Raw genomic sequence first — 10,607 nt, forward strand, 5'->3', positions numbered from 1 at the left:
TTGATAACAACTTTCATTCTACTTCTCATGTGAGTCCGTCGAGGCAGCTCGCTTGTAGGAATGAGATGTGATTTCTGGATGATAAGACGTCCGACAGGGCCGTTTGGAGCAGCGCCACTGGTATCTCCACATTGGTGAAAACGCAGTCTGCCTGTCTGTTTCTGCCTGACTGTCTGTCTGTCTGTTTCTGCCTGACTGTCTGTCTGTCTGTCTGTCTCTCTCTGTCTGTCTCTGTGCATAACGCTTTTTTTTCGGATGACGGATTTAAAAAATATGCATACGAAAAAAACTGCATCAGTGGGCAAAGACCTTTAGTTGTGTGTTCTGCTGCTGACCCCCTCCTGTCCTGCGTGTGGCGCTGTAGAGCACCAGGCCCCCATGGACGACCAGGGGTCCCAGGTATCCCAGGCCGTCAGGGAGCAGCTGGCCAGGCTCACCCAGGGATGCCCTCAGTTCTCTGGCTGCGGAGCCAGGGTGGCAGCCTTCGTCTCCCAGTCACGTGAGTGGGCGGAGGGGGAGGAGAGGGAGAGAGGAGAGGGAGAGGAGGGGGCGGAAGGAGAGGGGCGAGGGGCTACTGTACTTTCCACGTCACACGCACACCCTGGTAGTAACCCTCCTACACACACACCCTGGTAGTAACCCTCCTACACACACACCCTGGTAGTAACCCTCCTACACACACACACACCCTGGTAGTAACCCTCCTACAGACACCCTGGTAGTAACCCTCCTACAGACACCCTGGTAGTAACCCTCCTACACACACACATCCTGGTAGTAACCCTCCTACACACACACATCCTGGTAGTAACCCTGCTACACACACACCCTGGTAGTAACCCTGCTACACACACACCCTGGTAGTAACCCTCCTACACACACACACCCTGGTAGTAACCCTCCTACACACACACACACCCTGGTAGTAACCCTCCTACACACCCTGGTAGTAACCCTGCTACACACACCCTGGTAGTAACCCTCCTACACACACACACCCTGGTAGTAACCCTGCTACATACACACCCTGGTAGTAACCCTCCTACACACACACCCTGGTAGTAACCCTCCTACACACACACCCTGGTAGTAACCCTGCTACACGCACACCCTGGTAGTAACCCTGCTACACACACCCTGGTAGTAACCCTCCTACACACACACACCCTGGTAGTAACCCTCCTACACACACACCCTGGTACTAGTAACCCTCCTACACACACCCTGGTAGTAACCCTCCTACACACCCTGGTAGTAACACGCCCCAGGTATGATGATGCTGATCATACTACTGTAGAGAGGCATAAAATATGGCGAGCTCATGTTCTGGTGGACTGTTGATCTCCGGGTTCCCTTTGTGTGTGTGTGTGTGTGTGTGTGTGTGTGTGTGTGTGTGTGTTGGTCTCAGTTCTGTGCATGTGTACAGTGCCAATCTGGCAACCTTACTAGTGGAGACTGAACCAGGTTACGCAGAGCTTCAGAATTGGCAGCTACAGTGAATTCTGAAAACATTATTTACCATGAGTGTTACTGCTCTGCTTTTTACTTACTTATATCAGAGCATGATTAGTGGTTGGTCCGGAGGCCTACATGTCTGTAGTTAAATGCATTCCACAGCATTGTAATGCTTTTTAGCTGCACTGGCCTAGACTTCCATCTATGGCCATGCTGCCCTCAACCCTGACTGATGTACCTCTCCTCCTCAGGACGGAATTAACCTTTAAAGAAGGAGCGGCTCAAGTGGAAGAGTGAGTACCCCATGACCGAGGGCCAGCTCTGCAGTAAGAGAGATGAGTTCTGGGACACAGCCCCAGCCTTTGACGGGAGGAAAGAGATATGGGATGCGCTCAGAGCAGCAGCCCTGGCTGTAGAGCGCGACGACCTGGAACTGGCACAGGCTATAGTGGACGGAGCTTGCATTACCCTGCCACATGGTGAGTTAAGACACACACTCACTCATGCACGCAGAACCCTGTCTGTTGCTCTGAGATTACTGTGATGGTTACATAATGCTCACAGGGCAGCGTAACAAGAGTGGATACCTTGATAGACAGGATGGACACACACTTTTTTAGCGTGTGTCTGGGTTGTCAGCACATGTTTACTCCCGATATTAACACTGGCTCAGCCATGAGGTGTCATTTGACCCCTGTGAATACAAAAGAAATTCTACCTTTGCACTCCATCAAATCTCAGGACCCACCTTTCATGATTTTTCCTAGATATGTGCGTTCTACCACCCAGTATCCTTACATTTTCTCCCAGCTGACTGCCTGCTAGACTGAACCAACTACAACCCTTAGCCTGCTAGACTGAACCATCTACAACCCTTAGCCTGCTAGACTGAACCATCTACAACCCTTAGCATTTACCCTTTTGCTGATCTAAGATTAAGAAAAATATTGATGGCTGCTCTATTTTGTTGTTGTTGTTTTCTTTCTCTTTTTAACCAATGGGGTTAGTGGAGATGCGGTGGTGGTTAGGGAAGGTTCTAGAGGTATGGAGCTTAGTATTAGTGGTTAGGAGTGGAGTTTTTTTTTCTTTTTCGGCTGAGATGGTGACCGAGGGTCTTTGAGTGTCTGATGTTCCTGTTTCTCTCCCCTCCCTTCTAGGTACTCTGACAGAGTGTTACGACGAGCTGGGAAACCGCTACCAGCTCCCCGCCTACACTCTAGCCCCTCCCATCAACATCATCACTGAGCGCACCAACGAGAGCAAAGCCTCTGAACACCCTGAGCAAGAAGCTCCACCCCCTCCTCCCAAACAGGAGTTCCTGCTGCGCGTCCGCCTGTCATCAGGTATACTGACGTCGAATACCAAAACTACTCCTAGTCCGTATCCCCTACCCCCCCCCCCCCCAAGCACCTTAGGGCTACATGAGAGAATTGGATATGTATGATCAGTATGGTAATGGTCCCTTGATGGTTCTGCCACATTGTGTATATACCTGTACATTCCTCACATCTACACAAGCACCTAGGAGGTAGGGGCAAGGGGTTGATAGGGGATGAATGATTCTCAGTGCACAATGGTTCAAATGGCAGCAACAAGTTGACTTGACTCTATGTTTTTGACAGGTAAGGACCTACGTCTGACGGCCAGCATGGCAGACTCCATCTCCCACCTGAAGAAACTGTTGCACGGGCAGGAGAACATTGACGTGGGCCACCAGAGGTGGTTCTTCTCTGGAAAACTCCTCACCGACAAGACCCGGCTTCAGGACATCAAGATGCTGTATATTCATGTAGCTCCATTATTAGCCTAGCCTACTTTGCGTGTGTTAATGTGGCTTTTGTAGTGCGTTATAGCCTCTGCTCTGATGATATTTATTTGACGTTTAAAGAAATACAATTGATAACACTTTCCTACAAGTTAACAATGTGCAGACAACTTTCTGTCTCATCTTTTTACTTTGTTTGCAGTATAGGCAACCTCAGGCAGTATGTTCCTTTAGTTACTGGGCCATTTTGGGTTTAAATGTGGGAGACCAGTACTGAGTATGAATTGTCAGTTTGCTTATTGGCAAACTCTGGCTTGAGGTATGTACTTGGATTAGCTGAGAAATGCCATGAAAATATAAGCTATTCGGTTGTTAAGACGTGACGTGTTTCCGGGTCCAAAGTTGGCTGAGGCGCTCTCTTCGAAATGCCTCAGTAATAATAATAATTCATTTTATTTATATAGCGCAATTCCGAGGCTCAAAGACCCTGACAACATGGGGAAAACGGGAAAGTGCTGTGTCCCTTGTTGTATGAATAGATCTGAGTCTAAAAAACGATTGAACTGTCATTCTACCGCTGTAGTACTCTGGTGCGGGGAATTTCTGGTTTGGACCCGGAAATTGCTAAACGTCGCGTTTGACGTCAGACTTAACAACCGAATTCCACGTCTCCCCTTGCACCCTATGTTCCACCATTCTCTCCCCTTACTTGACTAGCCCTAACATCAGGAATGTTTATCCACTGCTGGGAACAATAAAGCACAAAATACATTCTGTGATATATCTTGAAGTGTCTAAACTGGTGGTTTGGGTTTCCAAAGCACCTGTGAAATTGTCTCATTCACAATCCCAAGTCACACCCCAAGCCATGTTTAGAAATAAGACTATTTGTGGAAATCTACTCATCTCATCTGGTTTAGAGGAGTTTGACTGTGGAACACTGACAGACTCATCAAAACCAGATTAGAAACAGAGAACATCTAACGAAATCTAGATTCATCTCATTTAATCTATAAGTGTGGCTACTGGCTAGTTAAAAAAGCAGACTGACAAAAGGTCCCTGTTTTGTGGGTTTTAGCTGCACAGATGGTGGTAAGAACTCAGAACAGATCATATAATCAGTAGAAACAAAGACTGGGATAGACAGTGCCGTGGGAAAAGAAAATCATAACAATCTGCATTACTTTGGAAAAAAAAAACATAAGTTACTGTCTTCACTAGTAAAGATATGGTGAAGTAAAAGGTAGTCAATTCTTGGTCAGGGCCAGAAACTCGTCACGGGCCTTGGGACCTCTTTGAACAGACCCAGCATAGCGCTCGTCACACTCTTGCTGTTCATCTTCTGCACACCGCTCGTCACCGTGCACATGTGACTGAAACACATATTATAAGAGTCAATGTAAAAATGTGTGCCCTCAATAACCACTAGTACACTGTTAGGGCTTTCACACCGCCAAGGAACCGTTCCGTTCCTGTTCTGGAACCTCCGAACCTTGGTGCTTGGTGCTGTCTGGGGCACCATTGGTGCACCATCCAGTGGCTAAAGGAAACAACTTATCTACAAGGGATAATGGCGGTGAAGAGCCATTTCTGACAGAATCAGCAGGCTAACTTGGATGAGAGATACTGAAACACGGTTCATTGCTTTAATGCATTTTTTATTTAACCTTTATTTTTACACAGAGTCCCATTGAGACCAAGGTACCACAACTAAGTAAGTAAAGCTTTATTTATATAGCACCTTTCATACAAGAAATGCAGCTCAAAGTGCTTTACAACAGGAATAAAAACATAAAGTGAATATAAAAACATATACAATATGCAATATAAAAACATATACAAGCATAAAATGAATATAAAAGCAGGAAAAAACAGTAAAAAGAAAAGGTAAAGTAAAAGCAGAGATCTGAGAAACCTCAAGAGTTAACCAACTCTGAGAACAAGTTAGGTAATTGATGTTCTTGAATTTCAATAATTAGGTTAGGCAAACCTAAGTTTATTATGGCTTCGCTTTATGCAAAAAAGGGAGTAATGAAAAGATCTACACTTTAACAAGGACATTTCATATCATGCAACATGGTTCATAACATGGTTCAGTAAAAATGCCAACATCCAGTATCAGAACCTGACATACATTCTGAGAAATTGCTGCATATGTTAAACCTATTATTTATTTTTTAAAGTTACTTAATGTGATCCTTTTTCACTTTATCAATGATGCTGGAAATATTCTTCTTATTGTAGTTTTTCTTAATCCCACCAGATGGCAACCTCTCCTCCTCAAATTAAGTACATCCATTGATTCTTGAATAATTCTTATAAATGTCCCACCAGAACTGAAAATATAAGCTATTTTTACTCCATTCTGTAAACTGTAAAGAAAAAAAGAAAAATAATCATAGTTTCAAAACATGGTCAAACATTTTGATCTCAGTCCTTGCATCCATCAATGGATGTTAAAGTGGTTACATTCCTCCAGTCACATACCTCAGCTATTTACCCCCAAAAAGTGGCTGGGTTTTTGCTTTGTTGTTTAAATCACAGATTGCAACTTTAATATTGAGTGAGAGTCGCACCATTCTTTTCTAATGTTACCTCAGGAATATACCAAGATTGAGTGGATCAATATCATGATTTTTCCTAGCCTACTTGTTTCGTGGGTAAAAGTCTAGCAAATATTGTTTCTCGATCACAGAAAGACTCATGTCTTTGATGATCTCAGTGATATGGGGTAATTCAGCAGACTCAGTGATATGGGGTAACCACAAGAACTGGAATGACTTCAGTGTTGTTTTAACCACCCAACGATAATGTTTCACTCATTCATGATTGTGTCAGTAGTCAGTACACAAGCTCATTGGCACTAGCATGACAATTCAATGTGATAGCCATGTGACAAAAAGGCTGGTGAGTGAATTGTCTTGCTTCACACTAGTTTTCTGCCTGTTGTGTCCTGCCTCCGCTGACCTACACGTGGGTCTTGTTCTGGGTTTATGCAGGGGAGTTTCAGCACAGGCACTAACATAATTCCAGTCTTCGGTTAGTGGCCTTTCCAATTCAATAAGGAGTACCACTACTTTATTGAAAGCACTTGATGCACATCTAGATACTAATTTAATAAGGGCAAACATCTTTGCCAACAAGTTCAAAGAGAAGCTGAAATTAAAGAAAATACTAAGCCTCGCAAATGTTTGCAAAATGGAGACAAAAATGGCCTATGCTTCAACCATAAAGGTAAAACAACAAAGCAATGTCTATTAAAAATCTATTGTTCATCAGACCAAGGTGGTACTGTTTGGATACAAAAAAAATCATATACATAACTGTTGGATGCAGGTTGCAACTGTCTGCATTTACCATCCATTACATCACTGACTATGGAAGTTATTTTTATTATGTATTTATTTTACAATTGTGTGCTGACTAGTTATTATACACCTATAGCAATCAATGTATTGACTCATTAAACCGGTAGTTAGGCCAAAGGTTGATCCTCATAGGCCACGTACTACCAAGGTTCGGTTATTAAGTTATTAACAGTATATTAATAGTATCAATAATATAACATTAACAGTAGTCACTCCCATTATTATGCTTTATGTAGTACACAACGATGCTGCTTTATGTACGAGAACAGCACTCACTGCAATGCAGTGAGATTAGATTAATGGCATATGTTATTGTTATTATTATTATTATTATTATTACTTGGTCCTGGGGCCCGTTCCACTAGGCGAGATTATCTTCTAAGCCTCGATAAAGTTCTAATTGGCGATAATGTTAGCTTGCGTTCGGTGCCATCAATGTGGCTCAAATAATTCGCTGTTTGGTTGCTATGTAACATATCCTTCTGAGTCAGATATAATTAGCCTGGTCCCGAGCAGACTTACAGGCTGGCTAAAGTAATGCGTGCGTCAAAAAAGGCTCACAGGCGGAAACTACATCCCGAACGACAGTTCCTCAAGTGTCTTTTAGGAAATATTAGTTCCCACTTCACACAAGATAGATAGATAGATAGATAGATTAGGGGTGGGCATCAATGATCGATGATCGATTAATTGATCGATAAGGTCTTGGTCGATCACAAAATATTTTGATCGATAATCATGTTTTTAAAATATATATATATATATATTTTTTTTTTTTTTGAATAATAATAATGGAAATTAGTTTGTCCACGTGTCACCAGATTGCGTTCGTCTCTCACCCCTGAACATGTTAACATGATCATCTTTCTGAACAAGAACCAGTAGGCCTGCCGCCTACAGTCTCTCGCTGGAGTTTAAATTTAAGTTAAGCTGGACGCTCTTAAGGACACTAACGTTTTCAGTCATCCTCCTATTTGTGAGTAACTGTTTTTTTACTGCTCCTATGGTGAGTTACTTATTTTCTATATTTTTATTTATAACGTAAAATGTGTTTTTAAGTTAAACAATTTAGGCTACTCACTGCCTTGTTTAAGAGGATTGTTATCTGACTGTAGTGTCTAGTTTGGATGTGAATGAATGAATGTGTGCAATAGCAACACAAATAAAGTTTTTTCCCCAAGGAAAACATGCTTGTTATTTCTGCCCTATTTTTTTCCCCCGATTTTTTTATTTATTAAAAAAAAGTAAAAAAAGTTATTGATTAATCAATAATTGATCGTTAATTCGTTACGATTATCGGAAAAAAAATGTTGATCGTTTGCCCAGCCCTAAGATAGATAGATTGGTTGACTGTGTGATAGATAGATAATTTGATATTTTGAAAGTGTGATCGATCTATAGATAGTTTGATTGTGCGATAGATAACTTGATATTTTGAAAGTGTGATAGATAGATCGATAGATCAATAAATAAAAGAGTGTAAAAAAAAAAAGTAATTATTTCAACTTGCATTGCTGTCATCACAGCGGTCTGGCTGGCGCAGTGGTTAAGGCAGCCAGCTAGAGTTCCAAAGGTTGCGTGTTCGAGACTTGACTAAGTGATTATTTTTATTTTTTTACATTTAACCGAAGATTTCATGCAAAGGCTTCAAACACCATTGTAATCGTGTCAGTTCTTGTAAATTAGCCTGCACCATAATTTTATAGCCTACATACTTTTTTAGATTAGATTTTAGACTACTTATTCAATGTCGCCTTTTGATACTAAGGGAGACATTGGACATTATAGAACTAGGATCACTAGGCCATTACACCATACTCGTGTTTTGAGATTTGTGTTGACAGGAAAATGGACCCGGGTGCTGATGAGGCACTGTCAGCTCCAAATAGCACCTAGAGCAATACTGGAACCGGTACAAGGGTGTACCAGGACCACCATTGATTGATTGATTGATTGAAAACTTTATTAGAAGATTTGCAGAAGTAGGTACATGAAAGTACATATTATATACAAGGTCAACTAACAGGATAAAAACCCAAGAAAGCCAACTGGCTTATTTCAATTGGGGTCCTTGAGGAGGTTGTATTGCTGTCATCAGGTTGTATTGCTGTCATCTTTATTGTCTCTATTGTGTTGTTGCATCATAACTGTGCTTAAGTTTCTCTTTTGGCAGGACCTGTGACCATACTGGATGCAGAACGATGCAAATACAACACTAGATTTATGGACAGTGTGTACGCCGATAATATGCAAGGAATTTTTCCTGGATACATGGTGTACAGGTTTTTGCCCTTGCTTGCTTGCTTTGTGCCGGTGGTCCTTGGCCTCCCCTGGGGGACCGCTGGGTACTGGTAAGCAAACTGGCTAGTAGTCGCTCTATTGGTAGAGGGCTGCAAGGGAATTTTTCCTGGCTACATAGTATACAGGTTTTTTACTTTTGCCTGCTTGCGGCTCTGTCAGTATTGATTGATTGATTGACTGATTGACTGAACATTTTCATTGTGTGAAGCGCATTGAGTTGCATCTTGTAAGAAATGCGCTATACAAAATACAATTTGATTTGATTTGATTTGATTAGATTCAGACAACGAAATGCAGTAAAAAGTGTGTCCGAAGAGGGATTTGAACCACAAATACTATAGCAGCAGTCGATACCACTAGGCCATTGTGGCGATATGATGGTTTGTAGCCTGCTGCTGATATCACCACAGTAGTAATATTCATTTATTAAAATATGAACATATAACAATAACTGGGGCTAGTATGACCTACGCATTTAATCGGTCAGCAATTTCTTGCCAAACCATTTCCCTCGCCTTGTTAATTGCGGCAGTATTGCACTATTTTACATCTTATTTTTCCGTCTTCATAAAGATCAATAATTCGGAATGCTGCGCAAATGTAGAACCCCTGCAGAGTGGAGTATCTTCATTTCGACAGATCGACTCTTCGGGGCTCTTTATGTCTGCGTGCACGCGCCCATATTGAAGATATGTAAGCCGGTGTTCTGTGAACACTCATGACACAAGCCTGATCCTCGTTCGAGGAATCACCTGAGGCTTGAATTCCAATCCCGAGTTGCCTGATTTATTTCAATCGCCGATATACTAATCCACTTTAGTGGAACGGCCCCCTGGTTGAGTACTGCACAATCTTGAAATAAGATACTGCACATGAACCAGTAATCAACTCCGACTGTCGTACACACACACACACACACACACACACACACACACACACACACACACACACACACACACGTCTACTAAGTGGAGTCAACTTCAGGAGTCACCGTCTGCTTTTTTCACGACTGCATTTCGCGGTGTAGACTTGTGTATGACATCGGGAGGAGTGCCCCTTTCTGTCAAATGAGGTCATTTCTGGACGTTATTTCGGACTATTTAGCTGGGGATCTCTTTTGGCAGCACCCCCAGTGGCAAAATCCATAATGTAACTTTAGGGGTATAGGAATTGGCCCTAAAGTAAAAAAAAATCTATGATTTTCAGAATCGGAAAAAATTAGGCTAACCTGTTTCAGCTTTAACGACAGCCCACACACACATGGAATTGGACAATCTTTTGTATAAATGTTGTATTAGGGGGGGGTGGAGGGAGAAATTAAATGGATGATCCATGAGAGATAATCATCCATGGATGCAGTAAGTTGCCAACAAGCCACTTGATTTTCTACCCTGTTGCCATTGGAGACAGGCAGTGTCTATCATTCAGTGCCACTAGTCTCTGGGCTTTCCCTATCCGTCTAACATCGGAAGCTCGCCGCCATCCTACTTTCCCAATTGGAGTTCCATGTTGCCAATTCTTTACCGCCTGCTGTCCGCCGAAGCACCGAACGCCTCTTCAGTTCTCCTCTCGGCTGTGCTTGGCGACCGTCACACTGGCTGTCAGGACCAGGAACGGCCACGGGCGAAGAGAGGTGTCGGCTAAGAGAAATAATGGGCTTTTCTGACCTTTAAACAGCGATTTTAACAGTTACTTTTCAAATGTATATTTTACATTAA

At 42.6% G+C, this 10,607-nt stretch overlaps 1 pseudogene across 1 annotated transcript; it reads left to right on the forward strand.

Moving 5' to 3' along the window:
* Nucleotides 1–378: 378 nt before the first annotated feature.
* On the forward strand, nt 379–3,338 carry LOC308162604 (ubiquitin domain-containing protein 1-like; annotated as a pseudogene). Its single transcript has 4 exons — nt 379–499; nt 1,707–1,934; nt 2,613–2,798; nt 3,078–3,338. The product of its transcript is annotated as a ubiquitin domain-containing protein 1-like (transcript).
* The last annotated feature ends 7,269 nt before the right edge of the window (nt 3,339–10,607 follow it).

Source organism: Nansenia antarctica (assembly GCF_963989245.1).
Source record: "Nansenia antarctica genome assembly, chromosome: 1".
NCBI classification, from domain to species: domain Eukaryota; kingdom Metazoa; phylum Chordata; class Actinopteri; order Argentiniformes; family Microstomatidae; genus Nansenia; species Nansenia antarctica.